Raw genomic sequence first — 12710 nt, forward strand, 5'->3', positions numbered from 1 at the left:
ATCCCACAGACAAGGTAGGAGTGTTCCCTTTTCTCTACAGTATTGCCAACATCTGCTGTCACCTAAGGTTTTGATCTTAGCCATTCTGACTGTTGTGAGGTGGAATCTCAGGGTTGTTTTGGTTCACATTTCCCTGATTACTAGGGATATCGAACATTTCTTTAGGTGCTTCTCAGCCATTTGGTATTCCTCTTTTGAGAGTTCTATGTTTTGCTCTGTAACCCAATTGGTCATAGAATTATTTAATTCTCTGTAGTCTAACTTTTTGAGATTTTTATTGAATATTAGCCCTGTATCTGATGTAAGATTGGTAACAATCCTTTTTAATCTGTTGTTTGCCATTTTGTCCTCTTGATAGTGTGTTTTGCCTTACAGAAACTTTGAAATATCATGAGGTCCCATTTGTCAATTTTTGAACTTAGAGCATAAACCATTGGTGTTCTGTTCAGGAAAAGTTTCCCTGTGCCTCGGTGTTCTAAGTTTTCTCCACTTTTTCTTCTATTAATTTCAGTGTATCCTGTTTTATGTGTAGGTCTTTGATCCACTTGGACTTCAGCTTTGTATAAGGAGATAAGAATGGATTGATTTGCATTATTTTGCATACTGACTGCCAGTTGAACTAGCACTATTTGTTGAAAATGCTATCCTTTTTCTGTTGAATGTTTTTTTTGCTCGTTTGTCAAAGATGTAGTAACTATAGGAGTATGAGTTCATTTCTAGATTTTTAATTCTATTCCACTGATCAACTAGCTTTTCTCTGTATCAGTAACATCTGGTTTTTTATCTACTTGCTCTGTAGTACAACTTTAGGTCAGCAAATGTTATTCCCTCAGAACTTCTTTATTGTTGAGAATAATTTTTGATATCCTGAGATTTTTCTTATTCGAAGTGAATTTGCAATTTGCTCTTTCTAACTCTATGAAGAATTGAGTTAACATTTTGATGGGGATTGTATTGAATCTGTAGATTGCTTTTGGCAAAATAGCCACTTTTATTTTGTTGGTTTTTCCAATCCATTGGCATGGGAGTTTTTTCCATTTTCTGAGATCTTCTTCAAATACCTTCTTCAGGAAATTGTTTTAAAGTTTTTTTCTTTGTAAGGTCTTTTTGTGGTTTAGGGATGAGTGAAATTGTGGCTTCAAAGAATGAATTGGGTAGTGTTCCTTCTGTTTCTCTTTTGTGTAATATTTTGGAGAGTATTGGTAGACTTTTTTTTTTTTTTTTTTTTTTTTTTGGTTTGGAGGTTTTTGATATTGCTTCTATTTCTTTAGTGGTTATGGGACTGTTAAGATAGTTTATTTAATTTTCCTTTAATTTTGGTACCTGGTATCTGTCTAAAAAATTGTCCATTTCTTTCAGATTTTTCACTTTAGTTGTGTATAGGGTTTTGTAGTAGGATTTGATGAGTTTTTAAATTTCTTCAGTTTCTGTTGTTATATCTCCCGTTTCAGTTCTGATTTGGTTAAATTGCATACTCTCTCTGTACCCTCTTGTTAGTCTGGCAAAGGGTTTATCAATCTTGTTGACTTTCTCAAAGAACCAGCTTCTTGTTTTGTTTATTCTTTGTATAGTTTGTTTTGTTTCTACTTGGTTGATTTCAGCTCTGAGATTAATTATTTCCTGCTGTTTACTTTTTTGGGTGTACCTGCTTGTTTTTCTAGAGCTTTCATGTGTGCTGTCAAGTTGTTGGTGTATGTTCTCTCAAGTTTTTTTTTTTCTTTTTTGAGGCACTCAGAGCCATGAGCTTTCCTCTTAGTACTGCTTTTTTTTGTATTCCATAAATTTTGGTAGCTTATATCTTCATTGTTGTTAAATTCTAATAATAATAATAATAATAATAATAATAATAATAATAATAATAATAATAATAATTTCTTTATTTCTTCCTTGACCAAGTTATCATTGAGTAGAACATTGTTCATCTTCAATTTGTATGTGGGCTTTTTGTTGTTTTTGTTGCTATTGAAGACCAGCCTTAGTCCATGGTGATATGATAGAATGTATGAGATTATTTAGATCTTCTTGTAAACCATATTTGTTTAATGTTTAAACAAAATCTGATTTATTAAAATAAAATTTTATTCTCCTAAAATTATATATTGATTTGGTGGTACTGGCACAAGTCTTTAATTTTTTTCAATAATTTATTTTTTTATTTTTGTAATCAGTATTCACTTCACATTCTTTTTTTCTTTCTATCTTTATTTCTTTTTTTGAAACATTTTATTCAGAGGGTTGGGGAATGGTTGTAAAAGTTCACAGTGTCTGTTGTTTTGTGCAGGGCAGACATTAGAGATATTTCTGTCGCTAAATGCTTTACTTTACATTCTTATCACAGCTTATTTTTCTCTCTTCTGAGTTCCACCCTTACAATTTCATCCCACCATTACCACTTCCCCTTCTCCTCAAGGAAAGGAATTCCTTCCTTGTATATCACTCTACTCTGGGACATGTGTATCAGCAGGACTAAAAATGTCCTTGCATTGAGTCCCAACCAGGCAGTCCAGTTACTGAAAGGGGGATGCAATGACAGGCAACAAAGTCAGAGATGTCCTGTGCTCCAGTTGTTAGGTAACCCACATAATCAAACTGCACATCTGCTACAAATGCATGCTCTTTTGTGGGTATTTCATTATTTTTGAGCTCCTATGAGCCCAGGTTATTTGACTATGTAAGTCTTCTTGTGACAACCTTGATCCTTCCAGGTTGATAACTTCATTCCCCCACTTTTGCTCAAGAGTCCTGTCTGGTGTTTGGCTGTGGGTCTCTGCATCTGTTTTAATCCATTGCTCGGTGAAACCTCTCAGGAGAGAGTTAAGCTAGATTCCTTTCTGGAAGAATAGCATAAGGACATTAATAATATCAGGGGTTGGGTCTCTATCCAGATTTATCCTTATGCATCTTGTACACAGGATACATTTTAGGTTTAAGGTTTTGTGAATGGGGTGATGTCTCCTTCTCTCCACTGGTAGTCCTGACTTGCTAATAGAGGTGGCTACATCAGTCTCTATATCTCATGCTGGTAGGAATCTCAGCTGGGTCATCTCTATAGAATCCCCAGAGCCTTCCCTTTCCCAGGTCTCCAGCTAGTCCATAGATGTTGCTTCACCACTGATATCCATTTTCACTCCCAGCTATTTCCTGCTCCCCTGCCCACACCTGATCTGTATTCATATTCTCCTTACCTCCTCTCCCACAGACACAGAATTTTCTCTCTCAATCCACTTCTGATAACTTTATTGTTTTCTTCTTTGAATAAGATTTATGCATCATCCCTTGAGCATCATTTTATTCAGTTTTGTTGTGTTTCTAGATTTTCGCATGCTTATCCTTTACTTTATGGTTAATGTCAATAAGCGAATATATACATGTCTTTCTGAGTTACCTCCCACAAGGTGATATTCTCTAGTTTCATTTCTTTGCCTGCACCTTTCATGATGTCTATATTTTTAATAGCTTAATAGGACTACACTGTGTAGATATACCACATTTTCTTTATTCATTCTTCAGTTGAGGGACATCTAGGTTGTTTCCAGTTTCTAGCTATTATAAATAATGCTTCTATGAACACAGTTGAGCAAATGTCCCTGTGGTACAGTAGGATATCTATATGGTAAGGAGTGGTATAATTTGGTCCTGGGGCAGAACTATTGCCAATTGTTGTTGAAGTATGCTGTCTTTTACCAGCACTAAAAGAGTGTTTCCCTTGCTCCACATCCATACTCCTTGCTCCAAACTCTCATCAGTATGTGTTGTCATTGCCGTTTTTGATCTTAGCTATTCTGACGGGTATAAGATGGGAGTGCATAGTTATTTTGATTGTGTTTTCATAATGACTAAGTACATTGAGCATTTCTTTAATTCTTCTCAGCTATTACAGATTCCTCTGCTGAGTATTCTCTGTTTTACTTTAGATTTTTTTTCTTTCAACTGGGTTGTTTGGTTTTGTGATCTCCAGTTTATCCAGTTTTTTGCATATTGTGGATACTAGTTTTCTGTCAGTTGTAGAAGTGGTAAATACCATATCCCATTCTGTAGTCTACTAGTTTGTCATATTAATTAAGTCCTGAGCCTTGCAAATCCTTTCAGTTTCATGAGGTCTCATTTATTAATTATTGGTCTTGGAGACTGGGATATTGATGTTTGTTTCCTATACAGGTGTGTTCAGGGCAGTTCCCTAATTTCTCTTAGGTTAGACCTAAATATGTCTGGTTTTATGTTGAGATGTTTAGCCCATTTTATCTTGAGCTTTTTGAATAGTGATAGATGTGGAATTATGTGCATTCGTCTACGTTCAGATATCCAATTAGACCAGCAGAATTTGCTGAAGATACTGTCATTTTTCCATTGTTTGATTTTAGGTTCTTTGTCAAATATCAAGTGTCTAGAGTTATGTGATATTATTTCTGGGTCTTCAATTCTATTCCATTGACCAATTTGTCTATTGTTATGCTAAAATCATGCAAGATTTTTTATCACTAATGCTTTGTACTACAGCTTGATACCTAGAGGATTTATTTCATTAATTTATATAAGAAAAATATTTTAAAATTTTACTTTTATTGAAAACATTTTTCCCATTTTTTATTGGATATTTTCTGTATTTGCATTTCAAATGTTATTCCCATTACAACCATTACCTTCCCCTCTCCCCTCCCTCTTCCCTTTTGTCCAAGAAAGTGCTTCCTCTCCAAACCTCCCTCTACAACTTCAGAACCTTGGCATTCCCCTACACTAGAAAAAGGAGCCTTAATTGGACCAAATCACTCCCCCCATTGATACCAGACAGTGCTATCCACTGCTATATATAGAGATACATGGGTCTCTCTAAGCTTACTTATTGTTTGTTGTTTTAGTCCCTGGGAACTGTCAAAAATTTATTTGGTTGATAATGTTGTTCTTCCCTTGGGATTGCAAATCCTTTCAGCTTCTTCAGTTCTTTCTCTAGCTTCTTCATTGGAGTCCCCATGTTCAGTCTCATGGTTAGCTGCAAGCATCCTCATCTGTATCAGTATGACAGAGCCTCTGAGGAGGCATCCATATCAGGCTCCTGCCAGTAAGCACTTCTTGGCATCAGTCAACAAAATTACGTGGGTTTGGTGGCTGCATATGGGATGGATCCCCAGGTTAGGCAGTCTTTGAATGATCTACTTTTAAATCTCTGCTTCTCTATTTATCCCTGTATTTCCTCCCATGAGTGTTTTCTCCTCTCTTCTAAGAAGGACTGAGGCAACCACCTTATGGCCTTTCTTCTGTTGTAACCCACCATTGGAGCCTGGTCTTATTTTTCCTTCTCTGACTTGTTTTGCTAAGAATTCCTTCATTATATCTGTAAAACATTCCGTCCCAGCTATCATTACCCTGAAAACATCCTGTTTTGTACACTCTTAACTGCATCTGGCCTCCCCAAACTTTATTGTTCATCCCATATAGAAACAGTCCCTAGTAAAGCCTGGTTGGCATTAGCCCATACTGAGTGATCCATGTGTGTTTCTGTGTGTGTTTCTTTTACAATACCCCAGGCCTCTTTCCAAGGCTCAGAGACAGTGACAGTGTGGGCTTTGACACCTTCCTTTTGAGCTTCATAAGGGATGTGAATTGTTTTATAGGTATTCTGAGCTTTTGAGTCTAATATCTGCATATCAGTGATATTACAGAATTGTTTTAGCTATCCTGGGTGTTTTTTTTTTTTTAATAGAAAATTGAGAATTGCTTTTTGAAGGTTTGTAAAGAACTGTTTTGGGATCTTCATGGGAATTACATTTAATCTTCTAATTGGTTTTGGTAAGATGGCAATTTTTACTATTTCAAATCTACTCATCCAGGAGCATTGGAAATCTTTCCATTTTCTAATACCTTGTTCAGTTTCTTTGTTTAGAATCTTGACATTCTTGTCATACAGGTTTTTTATGTGCTTGTTTAGAGTTACACAATGATATTTTATATTATTTGTCACTACTATGAAAGGTGTTGTTTTCCTAATTTCATTCTTAGTCTACTTACCATTTGTATAGAAGGAGGCTATACAAATTTATAGTTAATTTTATATCTAGAAACTTAGCTAAAGGTGTTTTTTAGGTGTAGGAGTTCTCTGTTAAAATTCTAGAGGTTATTTACTTATTTTTGGTTGTTCCCACATTTTATAACATTTAATTAATTCATTTAGTATCATTTATCATTTTTATTACAACCTTGTTCTCACATTTTAATTTTTTTCTTACAAATCTATATATAAAAACAGAGACACATGTACAGATTTTTAAAAGCATTTTAGCATAAAACTATGTGAATATATTTTTGTTAGTACTTGTTTTTTAAAGGTATGATAATATGCATTAAAATCTTATTAGTTAAAATAAGCATAAAGTACATGTAAAACAAAATGTAACGTGAAAATTGTCAAAGTTTTATTGGTGTGTATAGATTAAACCTAATGATTTTTAAATACCAAAAATTTCCATAAGGCTATCTATTCTTAGCTCTTGAGTTATTAATGATTTAAGGTATAAGTGTACCCCATTCTAAGAGGGTGATATACACTTACTGTTTTGTTTTACTTTTGTTTTTCAAGAAGGACTGAGGCTTCCACTTTTTGGCCTTTATTTCTTCCTTCCTTCTTTTCTTTCATTCTTTCTTTTCTTTTCTTTTTTGGTTTTTTTTTTTTTTCTTTTTTAGCTACATAAGGTCTGTGAGTTGTTTCTTGGTTATACAGAGCTTTCAAGGTCTACTATTTTATTTCTTTTTTTTGAGCTATGTATGTTCTGTGAGTTGTTTCTTAGGTATTCAGAGCTTTCAGGGTCTACAATACAATTATCATCGACAGCATATTATGCCTCTTCTTTTGTGACTGGGTTATCTTATTCAGGATAATATTCGCTAGATAAATACATTTTTCTAGAATTTCATAAAGTCATTGTTTCTAATGGCTGACTAGTACACAATTATGTAAATATTCCACAATTTCCATGTCAATTCATGTACTGAAGGACATCTGCGTACTTTCCAGCTTCTGGCTATTTTAAATAACACTGCTATGAATATGGTGGAACATGTGTTCTTATTGTATATTGGAGCATCTTTGGGTTATATGGCCAGAAGTGGATTTACTTTGTCTTCAGATAGTATTATGTCCAATTTTCTGAGGAACTGCCAGACTGATTTCCTGAGTGGTTCTACCTGCTTAAAGCCCCACCAACTGTGGAGGAATATTCCTCTTTCTCTGCATCCATGCCTGCATATGTAGTCATCTGAGTTTTTGATCTTATCCATTCTGACTAGTATGAGGTGGAATCTCAAAGTTATTTTGGTTCACCTTTCCCTGATTACTAGAGATGTTTAGCATTTTTTAGGTGCTTCTCAGCCATTCGATATTCCTCAATAAAGAAATCTTTGCTTAACTATTTACCCCATTTTTAATAGGATTGTTTGATTCTCTGGAGTCTAACTTCTTTAGTTCTATGGATATATTGGGTATTAGAACTCTATCAGATGTGGGGTTGTAAATATCTTTTCCCAATTTGTTGCCTGATGTTTTGTTTTCTTGACAGTGTCCTTAGCCTTACATAAACTTTGCAATTTCATTAAATCTTATTTCTCAATCCTTGATCTCTGAGCACAAGCCATGGGCATTCTGTTGTGGAAATTTTCCCCTGTGCCTATTTGTTCTAAGGTTTTCTCTACTTTCTCTTCTAATAGTTTCAGTGTACCTGGTTTTTATGTGGAGATTGTTGATCCAATTGTATTAAAGCTTCATACAAGGAGGTAAGAAAGGGTCTATTTTCATTTTTCTGCATGCCGATTACCCATTGAGTCAACACCATTTGGTGAAGAGGCTGTCCTTTTTCCATTGAATGTTTTCAGATCCTTTGTCAAAAATCAAGTGACCATATATGTGAGAGTTAATTTCTGGAAGTTCTATTCAGTTTCATTGATCTATGTGCCTATTTCTGGACCAGTGTTGTTCAGGATAAATTTCCATATTCTAGGTTTTTTGTTATTCTGGATGAATTTGCCAATTACCCTTTCAAATTCTATGAAGAATTGAGTTGGAATTTTAATGGGGATTGCATTGAATCTGTAGATTGCTTTTGATAATATGGCCATTTTTATAATGTTGATATTTTTAATCCATGTTCTTCATTTACTTCTTTAGAGATTTGAAGTTCTTGTCATACATGTCTTTCACTTGCTTAGTTAGAGGCACACCAAGGCATTTCATATTGTTTGTGACTATTGTGAAGGGTATCTTTTCCTTAATCATTTCTCAGGATGTTTGTCCTTAGAGTAGAGGAAGGATACTGATTTGTTTGAGTTAATTTTATATATAGCCACTCTGCTGAAGTTGTTTATCAGCTATAAAAATTCTCTGGTGGAATTTTTGGGTTACTTAAGTATACTATCATTTCTTCTGCAAATAGTGATATTTTTACTTCTTTTTTTCTGATTTGTATCTCTTTGATTTTCTTTTGTTGTCAAATTGCTCTGGCCAGAACTTCCAGTACTAAGTTGATTGTTAGGGGGAGAGTGGGCAGCCTTTTCTAGTCCCTGATTTTAGTAGGATTGCTTCAAGTTTCTCACCATTTAGTTTGATGTTGGCTATTGGTTTGCTGTATATTGCTTTCATTATATTTATATATTGGCCTTGGATTCCTGTTTTTTCCAAGACTTTTACCATGAAAAGGTGTTGAGTTTGTCAAATGCTTTCTCAGCATCTAATGAGATGATCATGTGGTTTTTTTTTTTTTTTTTTTTCCCCATTTGAGTTCCTTTAGATGGTGGATTACATTGATAGATTTCCATATATTAAACCATCCCTGCATCGTTTTGAACACTTGGTGTTTTGACTATTATGTGTCGGGAAGAATTCTTTTCGGGTCGAATTTATTTGGAGTTCTGTAGGTTTCTTTTATGGTCATGGTCATCTCATTCTTAAGGGTAGGAAAGTTTTTTTCTACAATATTTTAAAGATATTTATTGTGCCTTTTAGTTGATAGTCTTTGCCCTCTTCTATTCCTATTATTCTTATATTTGGTCTTCTCATTGTGTCCTAGATCTCCTGGACATTTTGAGAGTGGAGCTTTTTGGTTTTTGCATCTTTTCTGACTTTTTTTTCTATGTTTTCAATGTTGTTGTTGGCCCTTGAGATTCTCTCTTCCATTTCTTGTAGTCTGTTGTTGATGCTTGCATCTGTGACTTCTGATTTCTTTTTTAGGGTTTTTATCTCCAGGGTTGTCTCTTTTTGTATTTTCTTTATTGTTTCTATTTTCTTTTTCCAATTCTTTCACCTGCTTGGTTGTGTTTTTCTGTAGTTTTGAGTAATTTTTGTGTTTCCTCTTGAAGAGCTTCTTATTTGTTTATGTTTGTTCTCCTTTAATTTTTTTAAGGGAGTTATTCACAGGCTTCTCCAAGATCTCCTTCATCATCATGAAGTATTATTTCAAGTCTGAGTATTGTTTTTCTGGAATGTTTGGCAATCCACTACATGCTGTGGTGGGAGGGCTGGATTCTTTTGTTGACAGGTTTTCTTGGTTTCCATTGCTTAAGTTCTTTTGCGTTCCTCTTTCCATCTTGTTATCTGTGATTATATTTCTTATTGTCAGTGAATGGTGCTGCCTGTCTCTCCTGTGGATCTGAGGGCCTGTTGACTCAGAAAGAAAATTGCTTCTGAGTGTTTGGCTTTTTGTGGGCGAGCAGTGAGTTCTTGTGGCAGTGGTGTGGAAGTTTTTATGAGGCTGTTCTGGGACCTCAGCCTTATGCCTACAGGTCCTGAGTACTACTGGTGGTGACCTGGCTCTTTTTCTAGGCCAAAAAAAAGACCCATTTTCAGAGACCACAGCACTCTCTGCTCTCTGAGAACTTCCAATGTGCCCTCCCTGTGCCTATGTGTTAGGTTCACTTCTGGTCCAGGTGTAAAAGTGCCTGTGGAGCTGATTTTTGAGCACTGTCTTTCCAGGGAATACCCTGGTTCCCTCTGACAAAGGCCTGGGCTTAACTGTGGGTCGGGAAAAAACCTTTTCCAAAAGTACGCCAAGTACTCTTTGTGCTCTGGCTACTCATGAAATAACCTCACCAGGCCTGTGAAAGAGGTTCTTTCCTGGTCCAGGTGGAGAAAGCTTGTGCATCTAGTCTCAAGCTCAGCCTTTCTGGGCAGATCCTGATTCTTTCTGACAGAAGTCAGGTCCTTACTGTGGGCTGGAAATAAACCTTTTCCACAATCACTGCCAAGCACTCTCTTTGCTCTGAGTTGGGTTATTTATTGATAAGATATCATCAATGAATAACAATACCTTGATTTCTTTCTTTCCAATTTGTATCCCCTTGATCTCTTTTATTTGTCTAGCTAGAACTTCAAACACAAGTTGAATAGACATAAAACAGTTTGAGAAACCTTGCCTTGTCTTTGATTTCAGTGGAATTACTTTAAGGTTTTCTCCATTTAATTTGCTGTTGGCTATTGGTTTGCTGCTTTTTGAGTTTATTATTTTTACATATCCATCTTGTACCCCTGATCTCTCCAAGACCTTTAACATGAAGGGATTTTGGATCTTCTAAAAAGAGCTTTCAGTATGTACGGGCATGATCATGTAAGTATTTTTCTTTTAGCTTGTTCACATTTCTGATTATGTTTATGGATTTTCATATATCGGACCTATCCCACATCACTTAAATGAAGCATATTTTATCAAATTAAAAGATATTTTCTTGTGTTCTCAGAATCAGTTTAAGAGTATTTTATTGAGTATATTTTCAGTGATATTCATAAGGATAATTGGTCTGAAATTCACATTTTTGTTGAGTCTTTGTGTGATTTAGGTTACACTGTGAATGTGGCTTCATAGATTGAGTTTAGCAACAATTCTTATGTTTCTACTTGTTGAATTGTTTGAGAGATGTTAGTATAAGTTCTTTCTCTAAAAGTCTGTTAGAATTCTGGGCTAAAACAATCTGCAGCTGAAATTATCCTGGTTTGAAAATTTTTTAATAACTACTTATACATCCATAAAGGTTTTAGGACTATTTAAATATTTTTAACTGATCCTTTTTTTAACATTGGAAAGTGGGGTCTATCTAAAACATCTATTTCATCTAGATTTTTCATTTTGTGGAGTACAAATTTTGAAGTAATAACTAACAACCATTTGAATTTCCTCAGTGTCTGTTGTTATGTCTTCATTTTAGTTTCTGATTTTGTTAATTTGGATGCCATCTCTGCCTTTTAGTTTAGCTGAGGATTTTATCTGTCTTACTGAATTTTCTCAAAGAAACAGCTTCTGGTTTTGTTGGCTCCTTGTATTGTTCTCTTTGTTTCAATTTTATGATTATTTCCTGACATTTACTCAGTTCGTGTAGGTTTGCTTCTTGTTTTAGAGCTTCCAGATATGTTGGTATTAGTATGAGATGTCTTCCATTTCTTCACAGAGGCCCTTAGTGCTATGAACTTTCCTCTTAACTGGTCTCCATTGTCCCCCATACATTTGAATGTGTTGTGCCTTCATTTTCATTGAATTCTAGAAACTCTTCAATTTCTTTCAGGATTTTTCCCTGATTCAGTAATCACTGTATAGAGAGTTGTTGTGTTGCTTTCACTGAAGTATCATATTCTTATTCTATTATGTTTTGTATTCCTAAGATTCTCTTACAGTTCTTTTTTATTTTCACTTGAGGATGCTTACATATCTTCTTCTTTTCTCTAGGTTTTTGATTTCCAGGATTCTCTCAATTTGTGTTTTCTTTATTGCTTTTTTCTCTTCCAACTTTATTTTTAAAAAGAGAGGTACATGTACAGATTTTTAAAGGCATTTTGGCATAATATTATATGGATATCTTTTTCTCAGTACTTAATACTTTTTAGATATGAGTTTATTAATAGTTTATATTGAATAAAAATAGCACACATGTAGAAACCATTATTTCATATTTCACTACTCCATATACAAATGTATAATATAGAGTTAATGAAATAGTGCAGTAGGTAAAAGAACTTCCCGTGAAACTTGGCAATCTCAGCTCAAACTTCAAACTGAAAGGACAGAGCTCAATTTCAGAAGTCATCCTCTCACCCCCATAACCTCTGATCCACACTCATGCACACAGCATACATATATACACCGCACATAACAATAGTAATTATCTCTACTTCAATTTTAGTGCATAATGTTCTCCACCATTGATATTTTCTATCATAAGCTTCCTATAATAATCTTATACTTTTCATAAATGCTTTTACAAATATGTCTTGGACTAGACTGTCAGCCCTAGAGAGACAAAACAGTTTTACTAGTTCTACTGTGTTTTATTGTTTTCACACAAGGGGAAATCCTACAGTATCACCACTAGATGTCAGTAAAGATCGAAAGATAGATGAACACAGTCAAGTCTTTGAACAGAGGTAATAATTTTTAAATACATTATAAGTATGTCCATCTGAAACCAATATAAACAGCACATTACCCTAATATATGTATTATATTAGGGATATATATATATATATATATATATATATATATATATATATATATAATATGATATTATAGATATACTTATTCTCTCTCTCTCTGGGTTCTGTTGATTCTTTGAATGGTTTTTTTTTGTTTCTATTTGGTTAATTTTTGCTTTGAGTTTGATTATTTTTTGCCATCTAGTCCTATTAGTTGTATCTTCTTTTTGTTCTAGAACTTTCAACTGTGCTGTCAAGTTGCAACTGTCTGCTC

This window comes from Micromys minutus, assembly GCF_963924665.1.
Source record: "Micromys minutus genome assembly, chromosome: 2".
Classification (NCBI taxonomy): domain Eukaryota; kingdom Metazoa; phylum Chordata; class Mammalia; order Rodentia; family Muridae; genus Micromys; species Micromys minutus.